The sequence below is a fragment of the Stegodyphus dumicola genome, chromosome X1 (genome assembly GCF_044657685.1).
Source record: "Stegodyphus dumicola isolate Sdum_Otavi_A_Nest chromosome X1, ASM4465768v1".
Taxonomy (NCBI): Eukaryota; Metazoa; Arthropoda; class Arachnida; order Araneae; family Eresidae; genus Stegodyphus; species Stegodyphus dumicola.
Genome location: NC_140780.1, coordinates 36,030,277 through 36,058,258, shown reverse-complemented (window position 1 = coordinate 36,058,258; position 27,982 = coordinate 36,030,277). Strand labels below are relative to the sequence as shown.

The 27,982-nt window shown below is 30.4% G+C and overlaps 1 protein-coding gene and 1 long non-coding RNA gene across 11 annotated transcripts in view; one reads left to right on the top strand and one right to left on the bottom strand.

Annotated features, from left to right (window-relative positions):
• LOC118184298 (protein O-mannosyl-transferase TMTC2-like) overlaps positions 1-27,982 on the bottom strand; it is a 797,990-nt gene that overhangs the window by 420,580 nt on the left and 349,428 nt on the right. The window lies entirely within an intron of this gene.
• LOC118185825 (uncharacterized) overlaps positions 1-27,982 on the top strand; it is a 149,809-nt gene that overhangs the window by 61,927 nt on the left and 59,900 nt on the right. The window contains exon 4 of one of the 8 annotated variants that reach the window (XR_015038401.1): positions 8,849-9,562. The exons of the other annotated variants lie outside the window; for them this stretch is intronic. This is a non-coding gene — a long non-coding RNA (uncharacterized LOC118185825). Of the gene's footprint in view, positions 1-8,848; positions 9,563-27,982 lie in introns of those variants that run through there. 8 annotated transcript variants of the gene reach the window in all.

Below are 27,982 nucleotides of genomic sequence, written 5' to 3'. Positions count from 1 at the left end.
TAAATATTAACTATAAAAGAGAAATTAAAAAAGCGGTAACAAATTCGTAATCATCACGAATTTACATTATCTGCCACAATGAATAGTTTCACATATTTCCTGTTCTAAATAATTTTATGAGTGTGTTTTTTAAGTTATTATATATAGTAAACTTCGACATCACTTTTCAAAGACGGGAAGCTAAGTAGTATGTTCTTAACGAAATAATTCGGCACATTCTTTCATGAACTTCGATTATTGTTTAAAATTTCGGTATATGGAACGGGGTAAAATATAAACAATCCAAAAAAAGAGGAGGAAGAATGTTTGTGGGAAGGTTCTTTTTGTGTGTGTGTGTTTGTTAATTATCGAGCTATTATTTACATATTTTTAGAAACATTTTAATAGAAAAAGTAAAGAAATCCGCAGCGATCCAAAATGATCCTTAACTATTATGTCATGTAGTTAAATACCGTCTTTTTTAAAAATGGTTCATACAAGCATGTTCTAAATGGAAGGCAATATTATTTCCCCAAGAGAAAAATTATTTTTTTGAAATCAAAAATATTGTAAAACACATATAATTAATACTTTATGCACAAAATAAGTAATATTACTCCCAGTAAAGGAAAAAACTGACAAGATATATATATTTTTTTTAAATGGGAAAATCCAGCATCGACCAAAGAAATGTACAAAGAAAATGCGCACTTTTACAACTGTTTAAAAGTAATGTCTTTAGTTGTGAAAAGCAATTCACAAGCAGAAAAACAATCAAAATGCCCTTAAGTATTTACGTATCAACGGGAAACAAAACTATAATAAAGATTTTAACTAAAACTAAAATGCATAATGTTCGTTGCCGTTCAAGAACTGGCTGAGTGTGGTACCCGTTATTTTATGTTGAAAAATCTTTATCAATTTTATTCAGTTTAGCAATAAAATCGTAGATGATTCGCCTGTAACTTGCTATACTGATGGCAGCAAAATTGATGGCAAGGTTGGTCTCGCATTTGTTGTCTTCAAAAATGGTCTTGAATTTGAGCACTTTCAATTTAGAATCAGAGATGAATGTACCGTTTTCATAGCTGAACTTTTGTGCTTAAACTTCGCCGTCAAATGGGTCTCTAAACAAAACAGTGCTGTTTCAGACTATCTCATTTGTACTGATTCCCTTTCATCCTTGGAGATCTTAAAATGTATTTCTTCTTCTAATAATATCATTATCGAGATTCAAAAAGAACTGAAAAATCTAAAGGATAAAAATATTTCGGTTTCATTTTCATTTGTTCGTGGTCATACAGGTGTTGTTGGGAACGAACGAGCTAATTTCCTTGCTAAGACTGAGAATAAGCGGGAAATTGACACTTTTGTCAATATCCCTAATTCCTTCTATAAGAAGGTCATGTATGAAAGCATTGTGGAGTCGTGGAATCACGAATTCATTAATTCAAATAAAGGGAGTTTAACTAGAAGATTTTTCCCTTCTATTAAAATGAGATTGTCATGTCATCATTTCTTCACAAATTATAAATTAACCCAGTTTCTTACTGGACATGGGAATTTTAAAAGTTATTTGAACAGATTTAAGTTGAATCCTGAGTCTGTCTGCGACTGTGTCCTGGGCGGCGAGGAGAATGTTGAGCATGTGCTTCTTCTATGTCCTAAATTTGAGGACGAAAGAAAAGTCTTGAAACTGGGACTGAAAATTTTTAATATTAACTGGCCTCCAGAGTTTTACCAATTTATTTCCGAGAGAAGTGCTTTTAAAACTTTTTGTCAATTCATTGTAAAACTGTGTAATCATCCTTAATTTTATTTCAATTTTCTCTTCTGTTTAGTTTGTATTGTGTTTCATACTTACTTCTGTAAGCCCCATGTGATACTATGTGGTACATGGGGAACTTGTTGTGTTTCTTTTAATAATATATATATATATATATATATATATATACAATTTTGTTGGAAAAAAATGCATTTCATGGCTTTTTCATAATGCATGGATTTATTTAAAAGTCAGACATTTTTTTAATTTTGGGGGAGGGGATGGAGGGAAAGAAAAAAATTTTCAAAAATTGGAAAACTGTTTCATTAAGGGATTTATGGTTGTTGTTGTTTTTCCCTAAAATGAAAGTTGAAGTTAACAGCTACCGTAAACGGTAATGACGTTATATCTCTGTTTACCAAAATTCTTGATTTGAAGAAATTCCGGCTCTTTATCCATAGAACTGTTAAAGAGTAATAAAGACAAATTATAAGCCATACAACCATATTTACCTATAAGAAATGAATAAAGTGACAACTATTAAATTTGTATCATTTTTCACACTCTTTTGAAATTCTCTGATTCTTCAACCAATGAATTATTGTGTTGTTGGAGTGGCATTAACAGCGCGTATGGAGAGCAGATGAGGATACGATCTAAGCTGAGAATCCAAAGAATGAGCCATAAGGGCTAAGCTTTTGAAAATTAAGAATTCTTTATTTAAAATAGCATTTATAAGAAAAATCCATTCCAAAAATGCGTAATCAGCCTCTTGTACTTTGAATCTTTAATTAACGAACCAAGTACTTATTTAACTATTTTCATATCATCCCAGGAAGGCAAAAGATGCTTGATTAGAATCAATTTACAAATAAATACAAGAATAAACTGCATTTTCTTCTTCAGGAATCCTTTGAAATAAAGGCTGTAACTCTCTCTTAAAAGTGGTATACTTTCGGAAAGTAAGAATCAACAGAATATAAGCAAGATTTTTAAGAGGCAACTAAAATTAGAGTTTGCTTATCATATTCATTACATGTTCTGAATCTTTCTTCATATGAGGATAAATAAATTCAAACATTAGTTTTGCATATATTTCATTAGGGTATGTTTGAAACTCTGGTGATACTGTTATTTTTAATCCAGTGGTCGGACACTTGCTAGGGAGCAATTTGTCGAAAATGACGGAACTTATAGGTCTTTTAGCCATCTCATCGTCGACAGCTTTGTCTAGGGTGCACCAACATTGCACCCATGAAAAACGGAAAATAATGCACACAAAAACTAAGCTTTACGTGCGTTTGAACTCGCATCCGAAAGTTTGGATAAAAGTCAGTCTATTTTGGTGATATTATCCAGGATAAAATCTAGCGCGTAATTTATTAAAAAAAACTTATCTCTTTATTCAAATTAAGAGTATTTATTTCGCTCATGAATTAATTTTGCCTCTTTAAAACTAAGGTAAATTACTCATTTACTTGAAAATAAATAAATAAATAACAGTATCACTTAAGTTTCTGAATTTTCCCTTTACTTATCTTTTATTATTTTTATTCGAAATTTATTTGCATTTGAAAGCAGCAATATTAGAAATTTCAGAGTCCTTAGAATAGATAAAAAATATATTTTTAATCACGTTGCAACCTTGCTTCATTCGCTTTTTTTTAATCACTCTATCTACCTCGCTTCTTTTTAGCAAGTCTAATTAGGTTCATTAAAATTTATTTACTTATTTATGTCTAATTAATGCTATTCAGATCAGATGATTAATTTTATTCATTAATTTATAATTTAAATTCCACAGAAATATCGTAAGTTAGAATTCAGTTTTGCGTATTTAATTATACATATTTAATTTTTATGGGGAAAAAATTTCAGTTTTCCCATTCTAGTTACTTCTTCTTCCACTTACGCATCATTGATTTATACATATATTTATCAATAATAAACTTTGAGAAAAAAAGCTCCCCAAAATTAGAATTCTAAATATATCTCTTGTAATAAACAGTACTGAATCTGGAAATAAATATCATCCAGAATTAAAAATGGATTTCTTGACCTACGTAAATTAGGAATAAGAAGAATATGTTTTTGATAAATTTGGGGGATGATTATAGATTATAGTTCAAAGTGAAGTTTAAAGAGAATTTTTACGAAGACTATATCTCGCTCATAAGGATATACTTCCTTTTGCTCTAAAGAAAAAAGCATTTTGAAAATAACGTTTCTAAAAATTCTACAAAGAAATACAATTTCGAAATGAAAACGACGCTCGGCTTTCTTAAGAAGAGAGTTGAAAGAGAGCAAACACAGTTGAAAAACGAATAAACAGGACTGTATAAAAAAGCTGAAGGTGCTGTAAGTTTAAAAAAAAGTGCTTCCCGAGGATTGATGGCATCTGAGTTGCTTTACAAAATCGGTCTATGAGACGAAATCGAAAGACGGAGTTCTGATTTGTGAGAGCGGAATATAACCATTAAACCATGCAGAATTCTTGCTTTACAATTTTCTTTCTTTTTCAGGCAAAATTTCCCCCGAGAAAAGCAGAAGAATGTTAGGGATGTACGTTAATTACAAGACGTCTTTAATCTCATAGATAAACACAAACATGCACGCAGGATAAACTTATCAGTGAAAGTGTATTTGCACGAACGCAGAGATTTTGAGTAGAAATACACAAATGCATTTCTGCGCAAAAACAGAGTGCATCTAACAAGAAATTCGACGTGAGCAAAGTTCATTGGTATACCACATATAAAATGCTGTACAAGTATATGTATATGCACATTGCGATTTTAAATGGCTAACTTAGATTTCAATTTTTAAGTTTAAAATAAGTGACTCAGTTTGATAAATGTGCGGAAATACAAAATATATACAATATGTATTAGAATTCTTTCGTTTTAATTTACTTAAAATGATATTATTAATGTTTTTAACCAAACAGGTTTTGTTCTAATATGTATGACGCTTAATAAATAACTAACATATTCCTTTTATTAATCACTTTTATTACGGAAAGATTATGTTTACGAGAATGTGTTAAGTAATTCTTTACTTTTCTTATCTAACGACTATTTACTATAGCTGAAACCTACGTAACGTTCTTTGTTTAATGAGTTATAACATAATTCTAATGACAAACGATTGCCCAAAACAGCATATATCTTCAAAGAAAATTAAAAAAAAAAAAAATCCCCCTCCGTCTCTTGCTTCCGAATAAAATCACACTCCTCAAAATACGTCTTTCTTATGTTAGCCTAAGAATATCGTCTTTTGAATTACTGAAACTTAATTCTAGAAAGCTAAAGATGAAACACACCATCGTAGTGGATACAGTAAGCTACAAAATTCAGGGCCCTCTTTGTGCTGCGTGCTGGTGAAACTTTAAACGTTTTGCCGCAATGACGAACAGGATAACTTTTTTAACTTCAGCCTTCACATTTAAAGCAAGTTATGTGTATATTTTCTGCTACATTTGCATGTATTTATACATAGCGCCATTAAGAAATGTTTGCTTGTTTGTTGAGCTTATGCAATTGCACAATGTGTTTGGAAGCGCTTCATAAGCATATCAAAATCTGTGATGTTACCGAGCATAGCACATTAAAATTTTCCAATTTACTAAGTACACTAAAGCTGAAGTCAGTGTCCTGTCAGAAAAACTTTTATATAGATAGCTTCAGAAGCTGCTAAAATTTGAAACATCGATTTTATAGTACATAATTATAATATATAAATAATTGTATGTCTAAGAACTTCAGGGCATAACACATATCTGTCTACATACAGAGAATCTTGATAATTAATTGTAGTTATTAAGTTTTAAGTATTTCATATGTAATTTATGCACGTATATATTTATTGGCGCTGGTAATGACGATATAAAAAGGGCTGGGTCAAAATGACGACGAGAATAAAACTACTTTCCACCGAACTGATGATAAATTCAGTCCTCGACTCGACAAGCAGAGCAGTTTATTTGGATCAATATCGCAGAAAGTCCAAGTCGTTTTGGAATGGCAAAAGGAAAGCTTGTTGGAAGCGACTAAAACTCTGACGTCATAGACTCTGGAAGCAATATCCTTCGCCCGGAGTCACAGTTAACTTTAATTTACGTCTTCCCCGCATAAATGTCATGTCCTTACATCATCCCGGAGGACACAGTCGATGATTCTTACTTCTCGGGGTTCGGGAAAACCACATAGGAATTGTGAAGAATAATGTTGGATCGTGCGTGGCGTTTGTATTGCTCTGGAAACCTGGAGGGAATACTTTTTACGTAAACTTTGAATTTGAAGCAGAATGCGCATCTCTTTTATCACAGCAAGAGATTAGTTCTCGAATATCATTGCATAGAAATATTTATTTCATCGTGACATTTCATTTATGATTAGATCTATGATTAAAAATCTCGGCAATGTTAACTAGTTTTCACCTGTAAATTATTTCGCATGTGAAACAGCAACTAAGTAACTACATACATTTAGCAAATCTTCAATATATTTAACATGCTCGTTTGCAAACTCAATAGCTGACAATGAGAAGTAACGCAAAACTTTTTTTTCGCCTTGCGGCAATACGTTACACTTGAAATCTGTTTAAGTAATATATTCTTCATGTTCTATGTTCAGAGATAAAATCATTTGAAATTATAAAATTTATTCATGGTATATATCCATGCATGATTTAGCTGTAAATCAGAAACTGTCAGACAGTAAATAAAAAAATTACCATATTTTAGAGCTTAGAGATGTTAGGACTTGCAGATGTTAGGATGTTTGAAGCAAAAGACGCGAAAAATGAAGAATGCCCTAGCCGGGACTCGAACTTAGACTTATCGAATACGCGTTGAGTGTGCTATCATTACATCACGACGGCATGCAGAAAGGTGGGACAAAATGCCTTATAAGGGGACAGTGGACTTTAAGTGCAGTTATATTTAAGGACTTCTTAAATTTGCCCGTGCTTGATAAGTCACTTCCTACTTTAAAATCATCAGATCATCTTATTTATCAACATTTGTTTCCAACCACAGTTTTTCTTTCTGAAAAATGATGCACCACATTTTTTGCTGATAATGATTTCGATTGCTGCATGATAGTTTCCCAGGTCGTAGGACTGGAGTCGTGATGCACATGAATGGTCAGATATAGTAAAATCCTGCTTTTTTTAATTTGAGTTTGCATAAGAAAGGCGTCGGAAGGAGAAATGTAGAAGAGAAAATGATACGATTTGGATGAATTGAAAGTGAAGGTTTTCATACCAGTGTCCATAAAATTTCGCATGTGGCAAAAGTCTTTACTAGTCTCACATTATTTAAAGTGTCGAACATGCTAAGATTTAAATGGACAACAAAATAAGAAATTGTAATCATTTAAAAACATGCAGTAACTTATAAGGTATTTCTCCCGCCTTGTTAGCGTGCCTTCGTGGTGTAGTGGTCTGCACGCTGGGCTCGTATTCAAGAGGCCCGTGGTTCGATTCCCGGAGAAGGCGTTGCACATTTTTAAAGTCTCCTGGTTCTAAACAATCCTAATGTCTCTACAAACTTATTATCACAATTATTCAGTGCTATAAAGGGGAAAGTATAAGGAAATGATTACCTGATATTTTATGTGTTCCTTGCTTGAATTTATAACAATACAAAATTTTATAAAATGTCTTCTTCTAATTCAGTTAATTAAATTTTTAAAACAAAATATCAGAATTTGTACTTCACCTGCATAAATATTGAAGGTAACTAACTCAAACAACTGCCTAACATTCATTTTAAAATATTACTTATTTTATTATATTTTATTTAAGAAATCTTAAATATTTTTTTCTATTAGTTACTCATACCCCACCTCAAGCATAAATAATATGACTTATACTAATTATTATATTTTTGTATTAATTTCGTCACATGTTATTTCAAATTTGCAGTTGTCTCGCTTTATTCTGAAGAAAGAAAATGTTTTGAAGATCATATTTTTACCTAACACTTTTATATACAACCAACATTTTTATCCAGTTTATTGTGATATAGATTTGATAAACAAAAATAACCGCCGAGTTTAGCGCTTTATAAAGAATCTGAATATATTCAATTTGGGAAGTTGATACTAGGTTATTTGACACCTAGTCACTTAATGAAAACTATTTTTAACTTATAGAGACATTCAGGTTTTTCTTAAACCCCAAAACATAAAAATTAATTTTACCGCTATTTGAGATCCTTTAGTTGCTAACTGCAAGCACTGACTGCTAATGCCACTGCGGTATGTGATAATTCTTTACATTTTTCAAAATTACAGCACTACTGGGGAAAAGGCATGAGATTCATTCGATTAAATAGAGATGACACCAGATTTAATTCGGCATCACTTTGTGGATGACTAGGTTCTTAAAGCTAATAAATATGAAAAATTAACCATCCCTATATCTTTCATTTGTCAGCTGGATATATACTAGGTACCATTTTTCATAGACAAATATACCATTTATATCAGCAAGCGCGTACACGAAATGTAATAGTTCCTTAAAAAGCAAGGAAAAGTTTGAATACTTAGTAACCTGAAGGATAATTTATTTTGTTTATTTGCGTAGTCAAATACGGAAAAGCGAGAGTTATCTAATTAAAGAAAAAATGTCCTTGTGGATGACATTTAACAGAAACTGGTTCGTACTGCAGTTATACGAGAAGATGTACAAAGGAATCCAGTTCGAAGTAAGTCTGAGTATTAGCGTTCAGCGATATTTTTCATTCATCCATGAGCACTTAAACCTTTAAAAATGATTCATGATGTATTATTATATGGGTTAAAATTTATATATATATTTTAACATATATATTTATATATATATATATTATATACATATATATTTTACACAGACAAGAGCGAATCATATTCTTAATTTTATCTTTAGTCTTCACCAGCGAGTTTGCGTAACGGAATAGACCACAAATTTGATCTCGTTTTGAAACAATATGATTCAAATTGTAACCGTGCTGTGCCAATTTTAAGCCATTTCGCTTTGAATAGATGGATTTTTTAAGACAAAAACATTGCTAAAAGACGCATTAAAAGTATCATTATTTTTTTTTTTTTTTTTTTTTAGTTCATGACATGTCACCGTCACCTCACGAACTTCGCTACGCCTCCCATCTGTCAATCATAACCGGGCCTACTACGAAGATGCAACATGCTCAACGCTTCTGTCACATTTAACGCAGGTGCTAGAAAGAGTCCACGCCTCAGGCAGGTAGGAGTGGTGGCCTCCTGCTTTGCGATTTCGATTTTCATGAAAAATTAATAGTATATTTCGGATTGAGGAATTGAATTCGCATGAAAGTCGTCTGTGACATACCCTTTACTAAGTTCTGAAGTTTTTGACTGAACGCGTTTTTAGATTCTGCTGTAATGAGTATGGAATGTATGCGTAAATTTAGCAAACAAAGTGCGTGAAAGCATTTGCGAAATTTCATTTAAGGTGGAAGCTTCGAATGCATTCCAGTTTTTTTAATACTCAGTTTATCATCAAATTGTAAAAAATAATGTTAGTATTTATATTCATTATATATGTATTTAAAGTTTAAAATCTTTAAGTCTATACATATATATGTATATATACAGTGCAAATTTTAATCTAAATATTTTAAACAATATAATCTGAATGGAAATATTTTAAAATGTACTATGTATTACCATCTGTGTAATATATCCTTGCATTTATTTTATTTGAGTCAGTATCGAATGAAAACTGAATTTGCAAATCTTAGTCAGAACATTAACACACACATTATTCGACCAAAAAACGATACTAATAAATTCAAATATTATTAAATTTTCAGTTTTCACTCGGGAATTTTACGATTTTCATTTCTCGTTTCTTACCAGTTTTGCATTCTTTTAACGTACCACATGACATACTAATATTAAAAAGAGACAGCAATACCATTCGATAGTCATTTTCTCATCTTATTAACCAAGTGCTAAGTCAAATTATTAATCCCAATGTCTCAAATTTAATTTACTTTTAGGGGAAAATTATCATCCAGAAACAAATAAATTAATTCAATAAATGACCTTATTTCATAATAAATAAATAAATAACTTTAATTAAAACTATAATTTTTTCCCTTAATTTAACTCTTTGTAGTCGTATTTTTATGAGAGAAGATACGAAATTTATAAGAGTCACAATTATTATCTTGTTCACCGAAAATAATGAAACAAGATTAAGGTATGCATTAGTGAAAGACGTTAATTATCTTAAAAGAAAAAATTAAATGCAAAATCAAGTATTTACTAAGCTATTGTTATAGCTTACCTTATTGCTGAAATAAACTGAAAAGTATGTAAATAAATTTCATATGTTTGGAAGAATTACTAATGTAAACAAGAAATATATTCAGCTGTTTGTTGGTTCTTTACGAAGGAAAAATTTATTTTGAAGAAAAATTCAATTAAAAAAAGTTAATCTATGGAAATTACATAAATTATAAATAGCAGCGTTTCAAAATCTCATGAGAACAAGACATTGAAATCTAGGTATCCAATTTCCTCAAATACTTATTTAGCTTCAAATACGGCTTATTTTCCCAACTTTCTTCTCTTATATTGTTTACAGCCACCTCTCTCTGCAAATTTACTACTTGTTTTTTTTTTTTTTTTTTTTTTTTTTTTCAAATTCCTTCTTTTGAAAATTGATTAATTCCCAAGATCAAAACAAGTCCAGCAACTGAATATGCAATGCATCCGTCAGCCACCAATTTCCTGTGGTCTATTGGCCGATCAATGCAAAATAGAAATAATCCAGAGTTGATGTAGTTAATCACAACTGACATTTGAGAATTTAGTAGCCAAAAAATAAACTAAGAAATTTGAGCTCTAATATTGCATTTTTTCAACTGACGCTTACTGTATTTATGAAATATATTGCATTTTATATTGCTTATAAGAAGAAAGAGCCAAAATTTATACCAATTTCTGTAATAATGCATACATTCTAAACTTTAAATTCATTATTTTCTTGGGTTTCGAATTCAGAGGGAACAAAAAATGGCCTTCTTTAATGTATGCAAAGGTTAATCGTATTTATTTAAGTCATCAAATATTCTTAGTTATGCTAGCACTGCTAGGTGAATTATTGTAAAATGATACACATCCACACACCTATTAAAAGGTTTGGTAAAAGGATTTATATTATTGTGACTACAGTTCTTATCGCAACTACGCATCAAATATTGCTTTTCAAAGGATGTTAGAAATATTTCAGAACAAGCGGTGAATAAAGTTTTACTAAACGATGGTTAGATTTATATGAAAATCGAAATCTTCTACCTTAGTAAGCCTGTAGGTTTATGACTTATTTTGAGGGGGATGTATGCAAGAGAAAATGCTAATTTAGGATATAAAGAACTAGATCATTCAGAAATTTGGAAAGCTGGAGTTTATAAAAATAACGAGTACAGCAAAATTTCTCTTCTCTCCAGTACTCATCTTAGATTAAAAAAAAAGACTGTTGATTGATGAAGAACCAAAACACAATTTATTCGTCAGTATTACACAGAACATATCCAAAGACGCGTTACAGTCGTCGAGAATCTACGATAAACACGCTGAAACAATCAATAACACAACCTTCAGGCTACAACCGTGAAGGCTGCTTCAAGGCAAAGCACTAAAGTACAGCTCCCGACTCAGTTCGGCCGCTCTCAAGCTAATCTCTGAACTCAACACACTACAGATACGCTTAAGATACTCTCTTACGATACACTGCTACTCCGCGTAGACGCAGGTTTTATACAGTTTTTGACATGCCTTCAAGAACATTCTGGGGAAAACTGGTAGGAATTCATTCTAGAATGTTCTCGCTCCGCCTGTGGCATATCGCCAATTTTGTCACTAAATAAGCGATTTTGCGCTAAATCTGGCAATCCTGCCTTTCCTTGCCACTTTCTGGCAGCCCTAAACCCGCTTTGCGGGAAAGCTATCTTACCCTGGGCATTTGGCAACAATACAGAACTAATAGACCGTTCACTGCCCTTTCCCAGATAGTGAAAAGCTCTTTCTTTTAACTTAAAACTTTCGCAAATAATGTATTAAGCAAAGGCATTCAAATTTGTTATTTATGAGAATGAAAAAACTTATAAAAATGATTTTATCAGTCATATCAATTATATATTGTATGTTTGTTTTTAGTTTCACAGAATATTCCTTGGACATTAAAATTACATTTTTTTCTGTTATACATTACGAACAATAATTATTAATTTATTAAAATACCTTAATTTAAAGTGTTAGTTCTAACTACAAATAAATAAGGTTTCAAAGTTCCTATCCGGGGCATTTAAATGATATTCTAATAAAAATAATAGCATTTATAGGTTCAAACAAACATGTTCCAGCATTTTCTTTTTTGTTAAATTTAAACCCGTGTCCTGCATATTTAAATTTTTCAGCTTATAAAATCTTAAAATTCATAAAAGTAATTTAGTTTCGTATTTTGGGGGTCTGTGTACGGAAAACGTGTGTAGTATTATGTACTAAAACTAAAATAAGTTTAAGTAAAAGAGATATTTTCAGAGAAGTAAACAATATGAAAGCTAAGATTTAGTTAAAGTCAGGTCAAATGCTAGCTGACGCTGTTCTTTTGCATAATAAGTGCTTTAATTTTCATGTAATTTTTTAACCTTTGACAAAATTAATACATCTTACAAAGAGCAGCATTTCAGCTTCTAAAATACCAGTAAGAATATCGCCGTAGTACAGAAAAGAACATGAATTTGAAAAAATAACAGAGAATGTGGTAAAAGAAATAAGTTTTAATTTATTTTATGAAAAAAAATAAGCTTATGCAAAAAGTTAATCGTTTTAATGATTAATTCTACTTTCAAACTCAAACCCTGTAATAAATATTTAAAAAAAAATTATACAGATGTTTTAAAAATAGAAAGAACTGTAAAAGTATTTTTCATAAATATGCCTAGCTGGATTCAGCATTAGTGGAGCACTTATGTAACATGGAAACTATTAAAACACAACATCAAGAATATATTTATCCCCATCGCTGTCTCTCTCCCTCAGTATATATAGACGGTATTTATTTATATATTTCTTTCCTTCGCGTTATTTTCTCCACGAGTTTTCAGCACATGGTTTGGAAGCTTCTTATTTTTAGTAATACTGTAAAAATGCCTGCACATATATCAAAGGATATTATGTAAGTAAAAAGAATGTTATTGATATTGAATAACGCCAAGTTCTTTCAAATACAAGACTTCTATTCATCTGCGTTTTTCAGTGTGCTATGTTTTCATTTAAGCCTTCCCCTCTGAAATGGTGTAGACTGCGTAATATTCCCCTCTCGATTTTGAAAGGTTAAAACGAAAAAATAAGAACCGAAAATACGAGAATGTATGATCAATAATTATGTACAAAAACAAAATAAAAAAATTAGCATATGAAACAATGACCTTCAACTTTTGACACGAAATCTGCATGCATTTGAATTATATAAGAAAAAAGAAAGAAAAGAAAAAGGGGTGATATGAAAGAAAATATATTAAAAGCAAAATTAATAACATATAATTGCATTCGGCAAGAGTTATTCTAGAAGAGGTTATAATACATTTACGGGAATTTACTGAAGCTTTTAACATCTCCAGGCTCGAAGTTTGAAAATAAAACGGAAGCAGTTTATCCAGTAAAGTAAGAAAAAAAAAAAATAAATTGAGGTAGCAGGAAACCAGCTCACTAGCTAGCATTCAGCAACCAGCTCACTAGTGACTAATCACTAGCTAGCATTTAACCTGACTTTAACTAAACTCAATATGCATACAGACATGTAAACGCATGAAAGAAATGGGCTCAGAAATACCTTTAGAAACGAAAAACCAAACTGCCAGGCTGACAAATTCTTCAGTTTTGCCAAGAAAATGTTTAGATCAAGTACAATGCTCCTTAAACACATTACATTTAATATGAATGAGGAAAGAAAGCAAACATAATTATACTCAGTGTTTATAAACAGCGAACAGGTGGATGTGGTTTAAGGCTTCGCATGTATTAATCTAGTGATGCTGTTTAATTTTGTGCTTATAGTCTTTCTTCATGAACGAAGTCTTCGGTTGCAGAGTCTAGACATACGCTTTGTAATTTCTTCCTATATCACAAAATGAATTTTTGACATTGAGAAAAGTATGAAATTTGTAAGAAAAGTACTTTATTTTGTGTAATCATGAACCATAATAGCATAAAATCACGCCATTCCTTTATTAATTTTCATTCATGCAGATAAACGCATTGTTTTCATACGCGAAAAAGGAGTAGCCTTCATAAATTGCAACTATCTTTTAAAGTTTCAATTTCTATTTCGTTATAAATCTATCGAATAAATTAAGTAGATTTTTTTTCCTTTGAAAACATACAGACTCCCCGTGCACCACATATGTACAAAACGGGGCTTACAGAAGTTAAGTTAACTAAAACATTAAAAGTTACATGCAATAAATAAAACGAACAAAACCAGAGAACAACATTCTGGACTTCACGAAAACAGATAAGTTCATTGGCCAAGTCACTCCGAACATTTTCAAATGGTTCTGTAAGCATAATCTAGCGCCATCAAATGTAGGGCATGAGAAAATCAAATTTTCCACATCCTGCGGCACTCTTTTTAAACATTCACATAAATTGTTTGATCTTAGATTAAAACGAAACAAAACAAAACAGGTAACTTGCAAATTTACCGTGACCAGATAAAAAATGAGACACTTTAAAATTTATAGAGAGGAAAGACTCGGAATGCAGTCTATGGTAAGAGAGAAATATTGACATAGATTGCTATGTTTTAAAGTATTTCAGTTTTTTTATGGTCATGGTAAATTTGCAAACTACCTTTCAATCTAAAACCAAGTAATTTTCGAGTTATTGTGCGATTGTTTGAAAAACGTACCTCATGCGTACATTTAATTGTTTCTGTCCTACTTTCGATAGCCTTAGATTATGCCTGGAGAATGATTTTAAAAAGCTGGGTGGGACTTGACCAATGAATTTATTTGTTTCTGTGAAGTCTAGACTGATTTTTTTTTGTTTGTTAAAGCTTACTTTTTAAGCTCAGTATTGTACATTTGAGGAAAAGAGCGAAGTTGTTGCGTGTTCAAATGTATTTATTTATTTAAACAAATATATACCTATATCTATCTCTCGCTTCCTTTCTCTCTCTGCATATATATAGTATATACAGAGAGAAAGAGAGAGAATCTGTGTGTAATTATATACATCTATATCTAACTATATAATTATTAAATTAAATTATTAACAAATATTATCCTTTTGAAAAAAGAAGCGTATAAACAATTGTAATTATAAAACTTACTAAAGATGAAATCCTTGTAAAATGAAGAACGTAAACTACTGTAATTATAAAACTTAATATACGTGTCGTTTAATCCAGTAGATTGGTGTTGGTGTATTTAATTATGGCAAAGCACACTAGGGCTATCTGCCTAAGGGGAGGGATGCCTCCGTGGAGGACTTTCTAAGGAAAACTGGCTCGTATACACGTTACACATGGGGAAAACCACGAAAACACCCATGCAGCCAGCCCGTTTAATCCAGTAGAAAAAATATTTATAAAATAATAACAAAAAAAAAGCAAACTTAATTATTGCTGATTCCAGGGAAAAAGGTATGACTTTAAAAGGAGAACTATAAAGTTAAAAAAAAAAAAACCGAAATATTGTAAATATATAGTTTTTAATTTTCAGTTTTATAGAACAGTAATTGATTTTTTAAAATATTTGCGTATAAGTGTTTAGACCGACAATCGGTTTTATCAATATTTTGCTCGGCCTTCGGGTTTTCATATTTTTCTTGAAATCGGATAGTATCGGGGAGTTTCTCTCGAATATTTCGACAAAAAAAATTAATTAATATGAATTTACTTAAACTGAAATATTTCTTTGCATTATACTAAATTGAATTTCATTTAAATATATGAAAAGGACGAAATACGATTAGATCTCAATAATTGTTTGTGAATTTATCAAGAAAGAATGATTCCCCTTGAAAGTTCAACAATTTTTCATGGAATCAGCAATAATTCAATTTGTTTATTATTATTTTTAATGTCTTTTCTACAGGATTAAATCACACTTATTACTAAGTTTTATAATTACAGTATTTTAAACTCTTCATTTTACGAAGGTTTCATCTTTGCTAGATTTTATAATTACTAAAGTTTTTACTCTTCGTTTCCCAAGGGCAAAATCTCCATTAATAATTCAATTTAGTATTGATAATCTTAGCTGCGTTAGTGCTAGATTTAAGCTTTGAAAATCCATTTTTACCCTTTTTCGCTTTATTAGTTAATTACCTATTTGTCTATCTATATATATAACGCTGTACATATTAGTTATCGATTGTGTGTGTGTGTGTGTGTGTGATTATGGCAAAGCCTCGAGGGCTATCTGCCTAAGAGGAGGGATGCCTTCGAGGATGACTTCCTAAGGGAAACTGGCTCGTATACACGTTACACATGGGGAAAACCACGAAAACGCCCATGCAGCCAGCCCGTTCGCGGGATTCGAACCTCGAACCGAACTATTAGTTATCGATTGAATTTTATGCATAGTTAGTGTGAAGTACAGCATTGTAGTTCATATTTTCACTTCAAGAAATGTTTGACACTACGTTAAATTATGTGATATTAAGGTATCTGGTATGCACCTCCTTAGCTTAGAAACCTATATAATTAAGAAACATACATCATCGATAACTAATTACGATTTTGAATATTTAATACTTCTACTGCAAACATCATTGAAATAAAATGCTTTATTTTAGGATATCCGCTTGTTCATTACCTCAAAAATAATGCTTTCTTTATGGAACATTAAAATATTTCAAAGTTAGCATCACGTGTTAATACGTAACGTTTCAAAACACAAGCATTATCAAATTTTCATTCAACGTTTTTCTTGGCAAATATAATGTGTTGGAAATGATTTAGTTTTATTAGTCTATCTATACATGATAAATAACAAAAGTATAAAAATCTATGTCACTTATATGAAAGAACTAGAAAAGGGTAGCTTGATTTTCTTTCCTGCAAAACTTAGTTTTTGGATAAAAAAATAAACTGATTTAATTTCCAATTACTCAGGCATATGAATTAAATATATAATAAGCTTATAATTTCTAAATACATTTCTAAGGTACAAAAGAATGAAGAAATAAACAACTACAAACTATTATATTGCAATAATTTACTTTTTTAAATCTTGTATGATCAATTAAAAAATTTATTTCTTAATTTTTCTTGTAAAAAATTTGATTTAGGATATCAAAAATGCTTTATTCTCATATAAATATGAGATATAAATGTGTATTACCTTTTAAAATGATTATAGGTGACTCAGTTTATCTATCTATTTATTAGTTATTGTTATTCAAAACTAAATTAGGCTTCGCTTATACTCACGAGATTGAAATATAAAAGCATGTTAATTTTAAGCATAAATTACCATTTAATACTCACAAAACCATTCTCAAAAGATTAAAAAAAAACTGACTAAAAATACTTTGTCTCCAAAGATATCACATTAAGAAAATTTAGATGTGTTTTGAAACGGCTGTTTGTGTATATCTCTTAGAGAAGCTACACTGATATCTGCCATAGTTATCTTTCTTAAAAGCTATTTATCCGGAATAATTCAATACAGTTTGTGAATTTATATAAAACTTCATTATAAATTACCCATACGTACTTGATTCTTCTTCGAGCTAAAAAATGAGGAAATAATGTGTATTACGAAAGAAACTTTGAATGAAAATACCTCCACACATTTAACAGTTTTATCCAATGTCATTAAAAATTCATTAACAAAATTTCAAAAAACATTAAAATATATTATCATATGTACAGTTAACTTATTGCCTTGTCATCGCAGGTACGAAAATGTTAGCACACGACTTATAATACTTATTTATATGTGCTTGATGTTAGATCAACATTTTGTCAAAGAACCGAGCATAACTTATGATTGTTTCTTTCATACAATAATTCATCTTGTTGAAGTAAACAGCAATATTTTTTTATTTACTATTTATTACGTGATTTTAATTACGAAGTTAAACTGTAAGTCATGTCTTTAACGCTTTATTTTAAACAAATCGCAAAAGAAAAAGAGACGAAGAAGGACGTTTCCAAGATTAATGGGAAAATTATGTATTTTGTGGTGTTCTGAACAGTATAATTTCACCTTTTATTTGTAATAAGGATATATCAGATTCAAAAGAATACAATATGCGTCGTCATTGTGAAACGAATCATAATGAAAAAATTGTAATATTGGAAGGTAAATTGAAAGAAGAAAAGTTCCAGTTTCTGAAAACTTGTTTACAGTGATTACAAATTTTTTCCACTGCAGCAAATAAATCCAACAAAGCAACAGTTCAAGCAAGTTTTGCCCTCACCGCACATAACAGCAAAATGATCGAAACCATTTACTTATGGCAAATTCCTAAAAGATTATTTGATTAAATCTGCTGAACTTCTTTGCTCTGACAAACAACAATTATTTAAAATTACTAGTTTGTCAGCCAACACAGTAGCGAAACGTATTAGCAAATTCGCTACTGATTTACGATGTCAGTTAAAAGAAAAAAAAATAAAGGCTGATACTTTCTCAATAACAGTTGATCAGACTACTGATATCACAGATTTACAGTAAAACTTGCCGTTTTCATACTAGGTGTTATGGATGAATTTGAAGTAATTGAAGAATTTCTGCATCCCTACGAAAGAAAAAAACTCGTGCGCATAAGTTTTTCCTGATATAAAAATTGTATTAGATAAATATAAATTAATTTGACATTAAACGGTTCAATTTTTTAGTGGTGGTGCAACTGCTGGTAATTGAATTATGTTGTTCTTATCTTCCCGTTAAGGTTTTTATGCCGTTAGTAAATCTGTATGCAATTCTTTTAGAATTATCAACAATTTTAAAGTTGTTTAAGTGCCTTTTTTTTTTATGGCGGACATTGATTGTTTACATTTGAAACAGCAGACTAGTGGATTTGTTGCCAATCTAGAGAAACTTAGCTTCGCAACAACAAAGGTAACGTCTTCATTTATTATTGCCAATTAAATCATGCTTAATCCTTTCTGGAATTTTTTCGAGGAAATAAGTGTTTAAGATTTACTTCATAATTTTAAATACAGACATTTTGAGTTTTTTTGTATTTTCTCCTTGTTGCGAAGAGAGGAGATCGGAATGAATTGAATGAGAAATACTGAATTGTCTGTGAAAAACTGTTTCTTTTTTGTTGTTGTTGCTCTTTGCTTAATTTCTTTTATACATCGCTTTAGATTTATTATAGTATTTGAATAGAACATGTGGCAACGATTATATAATTCTTAAGAAGATATAAATTTTGTGCATTCTGAGTTTAAAAAAATGAATGAAATGTAACGCTGTTAAGTGAACCTATGGCCAAAGTATCGCTATGGTAAACAAATACAGTGAATTTTAAAGAGTGCATTTATTCTATTGTGGTTTATGCGCTATCGACGAAGTAGATTTAAGTCAATCCAATAAGTTTAAATAAAATGCAAGAAAAAATGCGTATAATTTAATATTCCGTACAAGAAAGTCATGTGGTGCACACATCAGACTTTTTTTTAATAAATAAAAGAGAAATTTCATGACTCAAAAAATCAAATCATGGAATAATGACATAATGATATATATTTAAGTTTCTTACTGACCTAACCAGCCATTTAATTATTTTCAATCAAGAGCTGCAAGAAAAGAAGAAAAAACTAATCGTTGACGTATATGCTTGTTTGTATCCCTTGTGTTAGTTTCAAATAAAATTAGTTAGCTCACTTACAGTCTATTACAAGTATTCTACTGGTGAATTTTCCCCACTAGAATTTCTAAACTCTAAAATAAGCAGACACAGAAAATAGGATAACTTTAAATTTATTCTAACTCACCACTTGCGAGGGTTAAATTAAAATTATATAATATAATTTGCCAGTCACACGGACGAAGTTTAAACACAAGTTTCCTTCAGATTGTTATAAAGTCAAACAATTTAATCTACTCCTCAGAAAGGCTACGAGTTTTGCCTAAAATCAAGACAGAGATTCAAATTTCTTACTCTATCTTTGAGCTGTAATATTTAGTTTGAGACTAATGTTGGAGTCGCTAAGAGAGACTAAAATTTTCTACGTCAATGCAGTGATGGCTGCCGAGGCGAACTCTCACACACTGCCTATGTGCAAATTCTTCTAACTTTGTAGTGGAACTGCTTGCCGCTCAAATCTACATAAATTCTGGAATGAGGGGACCTCGTGCCGAAACGAGGAAAACTGGAAAAATGTAAATTAAATAATATTCTGTTAGCAAACTTTAACATATATGTCCCAGTGTTAAAATTTTTAAACTGCATACACAGCTGGAATCGAAACGTTTCGTATATTTCTTACATTTTAAATCTTATTATTTAAAATGAAAAATCTCAAGAAAATGAAGAAAAGGCATTTTTAGAAGAAAAATTTGGAAAACTATTTGAAGATTTTTAATAATTTGGAGTTGGATTTTGCATTATTTCAATTATCATTAAAAACAAACATGAATAACTCTCTACAACTTCTGCAAATGGAGCTAATTGACTTAAAGTTTAATGTAAGTTTTATTTAAATATTGTAAGATACAAATCTGATTAACTTCTGTTCGGACTTGTTAAAAGATAAATACCCTTATTTAAGAATTTTTGCAAGGATAAAAATACTTCGCTTTGTTTGGGAGCACATTTATATGTGAGCAAATATTTTTGCAATTGAAAATTAATAGTAAGTCTAAGGGAAAAAAAAACAATTGACCGATGAGTATCTACAATCTATGACGCAGATAGTTTCCAGCAATATTTTCCATGTCTATAAACTCTATCAGTCATCTACAAACAGGCTATAAACGCCACCAAGTATCAAGTTGCAGTAACAAATAAAAAAGGTTTATAATTATTTACATACCAACAATACTTATTTATTTTGTATGTGTCGAAGAAAAATGTAATAATTAAATTAAAGATAACAGATCGTTATTATATTTTCTCAAATTTTGTCCTCTCGGAAAGTTTTCATACTTGGTTTATTTTTAGTTAAAGTAAGTTATTTAGAGATTAATTTAACATATTATTTAGAATAAATTTCGATCAGAATATGTAATATTAAATGTTTAAATTTAGTATTTAGTTGGCTAGTAAGTTTGAATTGCAAAGCTACATGAACAAAACATTCTTGCAAGTACCAACCTTTAGATTTCAGGTATAAATAATTATAAATTTGAATTTTTCCTTTCCGTTTTTATTATTATTACGGTTATTCGTGCATGGTTTAATAAATTTTTATTATATGAAATTTAAAATTTAGTTTATTATATGAAATTTAAAATTTAATTTTTATTATATGAAATTTAAATTTATTAAAATTTTTTACTAAAATATTTAATTTGTTTTTAAAATTACTTCTGGCCCCTCTACTGCTTTCAGATCTTGCATTCAGCACGAATGCATTTTAACTCAAGCATATTATACTAGCTAAAAAACCAGAAGATACTTGGAGCAGAGCCTTCTAATATTTTTCTTTCAGATATTTATGCAGTAATGTAACTTGTGTAGGTTTCGTTATTCTGCATTTTTAATAATCAGCTGAATATCTGATCATTGTTACTTCTTTTTGTGAATCATAATAATTGCTGAATTTATATATTATCAATGCGCCACTGCAACCGTATCAGTGTTATTATAATTTTAGTGCGTCATGTAATTGTTGTTGCAATGCTGCATTCACGACGATATATTAAAGCAGTGCATATTTACATCGTTGTAACAAGAAGCTTGTACTTTTTGTATCTAAAATCAACTTCTAATACATTAGCAAATAATATTATTTTGAAATTAGCATTCTGAGAATGCTTCTAATTTTCAAAATAATATTATTTAAGTATTTACTTTAGTATCTGGCACCCAGAAAGAGTAATTCCATAGTGCATCCTGTTAGAATGAATATCTGTATTACTTCATTAAAGTTTTACCCCCACCAGAGGTTAAGACAGCAGAATATTAGGTGTTAACCCCCAGCAAACAGGCAATTTCCACGAAGGCATTCCTATTCTTTGGCAGAAAGTCATCCTGAATTTTGCCACATTATTAAATTTGAATTACTTCTTTATTTTCAAATGCTGCAGAATAGCTTTCTCCCGCTTTAAGAAACAGAGCACTCTTGTAAAATAATTTAAATAACAATTATCAATAATTTGTATAGATATGTATGGTAAGTTTCCAGATCGTCAAGGAATGTTTATAAATGATACCAAACGTGTCTTGAAGCCTAAAATAACAGTGAAAGAAATAATTATACGATAAATATATATATATATCTTACACCCAACTTAAGTATAAATCGTTTCACTTTCTAAACCAGAAAAGACAAAGAGTACTAATAAGCTGTACAAAAGCTAAGAGTGACAATGATACATTGAAGACTATATTGTTAGAGATATCAGGTTTTCAGTGTAAGAAAGAGAGAAGAAGGATTACCTATTAATATCATATAATTTTTGTCTTCATAAGATCTTTATCCCCCCATAATTTCAGTACTCGCGAAAATCGAAATTTCAAAACTTAAATCCATCTTTTTACCGTACGTTTTGGATTATTTAACTGGTTAAAATTGTTAGATACTTTCAGAATAACCTCGATTATTGTTCAGAAGTTTAATAGAATCCTATTAGAAATATTTGAATACAGAGATATGGATAAGCAGAATATGTGAATAGATAAATGGATCTATAAATATATTTACAAATAGAACGAAAGATAAGCTGTTCTATGTTTTCGGTTTTTAATTATTTCTGAAAGATGGAAATCTTTCTGGAATGGTAAACATTACATAATTAGAAGGAGAGGAATTTTTTTTGCACCTAGAAACGGGTTATTAAAACTCATCAACAAGTATAAACATATCGTAATTTATCGTAATAGCAAAATGAAAGTATTTAACGAATCAATTTGAATTCAATAAGGAATGCTTTTCAGAAATAATATTTTATGCATGTGCATTTCATGCCTATATAGAGAAGAATTTTCATAACAATACACGCGCACAATAGTATAGTACTTTGTAATGTATAAAGAAATTTCTAAAATTAACCATTTAATAGGACTTAAATATTCTAATTTCTAATTGTTATGGTTACCTATACGCTGAAATATTTATCCTTCGACTTATTTTTTCGACTATTATCTTTGAGAAAAACTAAAATATATATCTCTCAAAATGTATGATAAAACAAGTCCACACATTTGCAATGATGGTTAACAGAGACCATAATGTGAAGTGGGCCATTGACAAACTAATGAGCTTAAACGGTATATCAACTTAAGAATTGGAGTTACTGTACAAGATTCTATTAGTGCAAAATTTCCTGAATTGCATGGGAGAACTTACAGTAAAGAAAGCAATGCACTAGTGAGTATTGTACAGTAGCTACGATGGTTCCTTAGTTAAAAATATCATATTATTATAAAATAAGTGCTATAAAATGACTGCGAGCAGCTTCCTACTCTCTTATTCACGGAGAGAAATGTCTTTCGATACCACTCCCTTCAGCAAAGAACATGATTAATAGCAAAACTAAGAATTCTGCACCAATTTGTAGAATTTTAGAGTAGCATTCGTTTTTATCTTTTTCTCCTTTTATAAGTTACAATAGATTGAGAAATTCCAACATTGAGGAAAATGAGTACATAAATCCTTGAATTTCTCTTAAATGAAACTAGAATTAGCACGAACCATAATATCATTTATACTTCTCTTAAATCATATAATATGGCAAATATAATTTTGCTGAATATATTGTCACTATCAATCATCAAACTGCAATTTACTGAAAGTCTAATCTTTGTTTCTTTGAGATAATTTTTTTAAGTTTACCCTAACGTCTAAACCTCATAAATATTATCTTGTGTATTTATACTTCCTGATGTAAAATTTCCATATTCAAAATGTCTCAAAATCAGATCATTTTGCCCTAAGGAACCCAAAAACGTCCGAAAATTTACATGAGAAAATATGAAAATTTTTATTAAAATAATAACTTATGTGTTTTAATAACAATAGGTTACATGATTACGTTTATTAGACATTTACACGAAAGCTAATTTTAAGTTTCTGCTTTTAAAAAGCAAGGTTAAAATTACTTAAATAAACTAACTACTGAAATCTCCAATAAAATGAAATAAAACAAAACTCTGTTATTTGAAAACCCAAGCTGAGATTCCGCAATAACTCTTCCGATTGGATTTGAGTGTTTTGCGATGAAAAGCCGACTTTCCGAAGAATGAAGGTGCCAGCATGTCGAGAGAATGAAGGAATGAGCGACTATTATGTGCAAGAGTGGTCCCCGCAGCGAACAGAAGGACTGATTTCCAGCTGTTGGAATCTTCAACCCAGTTCATTAAAGACCAACTTTCCAGCTACTGACATGCGGTAATTGGATTGGGGCTTCAACGTGCATCCTTTCTAAACACTAAATTGCTTTCAAGTGTCGCAAACTCCAGGAGGTGTATGAAAAGGAAGTGGTCCACACTCATTAGGTTTCTGGCGGTCTAACCGTAGCGTCTTTGTGCTTTATTATCGAGATAAGTCAAATTTATATGCAACGTTGTCAGAGGACTCTTCAGATCTATTAAAATGGTTAATTACATTTTTATCTCTTCTCGCAACCTATTCTGAAATTACAAAATATTAGTTGAATTAATACGTATGTTTCACTATGGGTTTCTAAATAGACTCAATTTATTTTTTCGAATGCATTTTCTTTTTAAAGATATAATAGACGTTACTGTGTTTTTATTTAAATATATATACACATTCGTAAATTTATTTGATGTGTCAAAGAATTTTTTAAAAAATTTATTTAAGTGTAACAGAATCCGAAATTTATCTGCACATGTCCCCCCCCCCACACACACATATGGAAAAATACTTGACCCTCCTACAGAGAAGTTTTCATACTAAATGCAAACAAACAATTTGTCTGAAGTTTAAAATAAGAAATTATTTCTATAATTTAATTTTAAGAAATTTAATTCATTTTTAAAATTTATTAGGCTTTTATTGGTGAACTCTGTGGTACCTTATTTGCATATTACCCATGCAAAAATTACATGATTAAAAAAATTAATACTGTGTTTCGCTTGACTTAAATACATGTTTTGTTTTAACGTATTTTAAGTTGCTTGCAATCTTTTTATTTCTGTACCCATCAGCTACTCTTTTATGTTATTTTAATGTTCCTGTTTTAATGCGTTTATAACTCGCCGGTGTCCTCCTTGGGCGGCAAAAGTCAATCTTGTTACGTTAAAATATAATTTATTGATTAATCTGCAATTCTTAAGGATGTATTTTGGATTTAAATATTAAAAGGTAAGCTCGTATTTCGAACTCCTACCATTAAAAATGAAGGTTGTATTGCTTGTCAATAACGGATTTGCAACTATTCAATCAAATCCGTTATTGGACCTTTACGGCTCAATTAATTACATTGTATTCTTTGATGTTTGAAATTTTTATTCAGAAAGGGAAAGTGAAATCAAATAAATAAATTACTGTCTAGTATAAATACTTTTACGTTCCATAATAAAATGATTAATGATAACTCATTTAGTCTTAATAATTCTAAAAATGCACTTTTCGCCAGAATACGCATTCACATTTAAAAAATGGCATACTATTCATAAATTGAGTCTTGGATGATAGTAGATGCATTCTCTCATGATCAAGTCTCTTATTATTTCATTCTAGGTGCACATAATTGGTCTAGAGTTTTTATTTCACAAGGAGTATGTAATCAACTCTGTAAAACAGTCTGCTAACAAAAGACACTATTGACTACTCGGGATAAAATTTTTCTATTAAAGCCGCTCGAAGTTTTTTTTATCCGATTTACATTTTTCTTGAGTAAAATAAAACCGAAGAACCTTTTCATAGGTTGCTTTTGTAAGGTGATAAATATTTCATTAGGAAAATATGCTTCAAATGTAGCAAGTTGATTTAAATTTATTCTCCTAAATTTCGCTTTTATTGAAGCATCGGTAATCATGGAGAAATAAATAAAAGTAAATGTACTGCATGCCTTATTAAAAGAACCCTACAGCAAACGTAGTAAATACTTACGCCATCCGACTTTCTCATTTCCATAATACCTGTCGACCTTCAGCTGCTTTCATTTGCCCCGGGCTTGGAGGAAACCCGTTATTTGGGTGTCTTTGATCTTCCTAATCAGCGGTCCAGTCTTGTCACTGTTGCCAATTACTTGTTTGGACATATTACAGAAGGGGGGAGAGAAACGTCGAACCACTGCGACAATGACGCTTTTCGATCTTTTTCGATCATTTTCCTCCATGAAGATCCCTCCTAGAGCAATTTCTTTGGAATTCCTACTTGGTTGTCAAATTATAAGAGACGCGAGAAGACTATGTATGACTTGAATAGAGAAAGCTATCATAAGTGTCTCCCTTCACACCTTCTGTGCTGTATTTTAGATAAGTACTGTCCATATGCTTTTAAGACGTATACCATTGGGTAAAATGAGAATTCAAACAAACAGTACTTAACCACATAATGAAACTTGACTATATATGCAATTAAATTTTACTGGCATTAAAGATACCATATTAGTCAAAGGCAGTATTTCCGCTTATTAAGTTTATAATATGCTATAAGAAAGTAAAGCTGAAATTTAAAACATACGTAAAATATGTAAATTATTATAGGAGAGGCAAAAGTACTAGTTTCGCTCATGCTATTGAAAGCACATATTTTCTTAGCTGTGAGCTTCATACTTGAACAATTTTGCTGAACAGTTTTTCAGAAATTTTATATTCATTAAAACTGTGTTATAAATTAAAACGCAAAACACAAACACACAAAACATACATTATTTTCCTTTTCATTTAATTGCTCTACGTTTAACTAGACCTACTTAGTTCTACAATTTCAACGTATGCTCTTGATTCAGCAAAGATTTAATGAATATCTCGAGTTTGCTTAAAACTTCAGAACTTTAATATACTAATAGGATTATTATGAAACGTAAACGTATAATTATATGGTACTGTACCGATATCTACTTGCTTATGTTATTAACAATTATTATTTAATTTTAAATTTGCTATTAAAATTAAGTGTGATAACATATTTTGAGGTTTTAAACCTAACAGAGAAAGAAAGAATTGGTAAAAGTGCCAGAAAAATAGGAATGAAAAGAACTCGTAAGAACAAGATATAAAATAAGAATTAAAATTAAGTAATTTTCCGTAAAATTTACGTTTAAATGTAGAATTGGTAACTAAGTTAACTATAAACCGTCTCCTTATTATAAAAATGGCAAAACACATAATTCATTTAAAGTTTCAACATTTAGCTTATTTCAGTCCTATTCCAGAAAAAGCATTATTTACTTTACTGTTTTACTCAAATATCTAGCTTGGTGATCCTTCTGTTTTGAGAAATGAGAGACAACCAACAAAATGCGAATGAGATCATAGTGCACTTGAAATTGTTTACTAGTTTGTAAGTTCAGCGTTTGGAAGTAAGCTAGCAAATCATAAACAATGATTGCCCCAAAGTAGTTTAGAGATAAAATTGTTTTTAAGCATTATAGCAGAATAAAGGAGCAAAGTAAAGATATGTATTTTTATTTCCATTCTCATATATCCTCCCCCTTTCTTTTAAAGAAGCTTTCTTTTGAAGAAGCAATATTTGATATATCATTTGAAGGTGTATAACCTTCAAATGATATATCAAATATAGCTAATACAAATTTCAAATATTTTCATTTGTTTAAGATTTTAAATTTAATATATGCTTACAATATATCTAAACATGTTAAATGAGCCAGAACTTTAGAAATGGAGCTGATACATTAACTAAGAAAGGAATTTTGATAATGCAACTTGTAGAGACATTAGGTATTATTTGGAAGCAGGAGAATTGAAAAATTAGCAATCGCCTTCGCCGGGAATCGAACCACAGACCTCTGAAATACCGGCCCAACGTACAGGCCACCATACTACGAAGGCATGCGAAGAAGGTGGGAGAAATACTTTATATACTCCCCCTTTTAAAGGGCGACTGGAGTTTTTAGGGGCTCCAATCGCCAAATTCTGG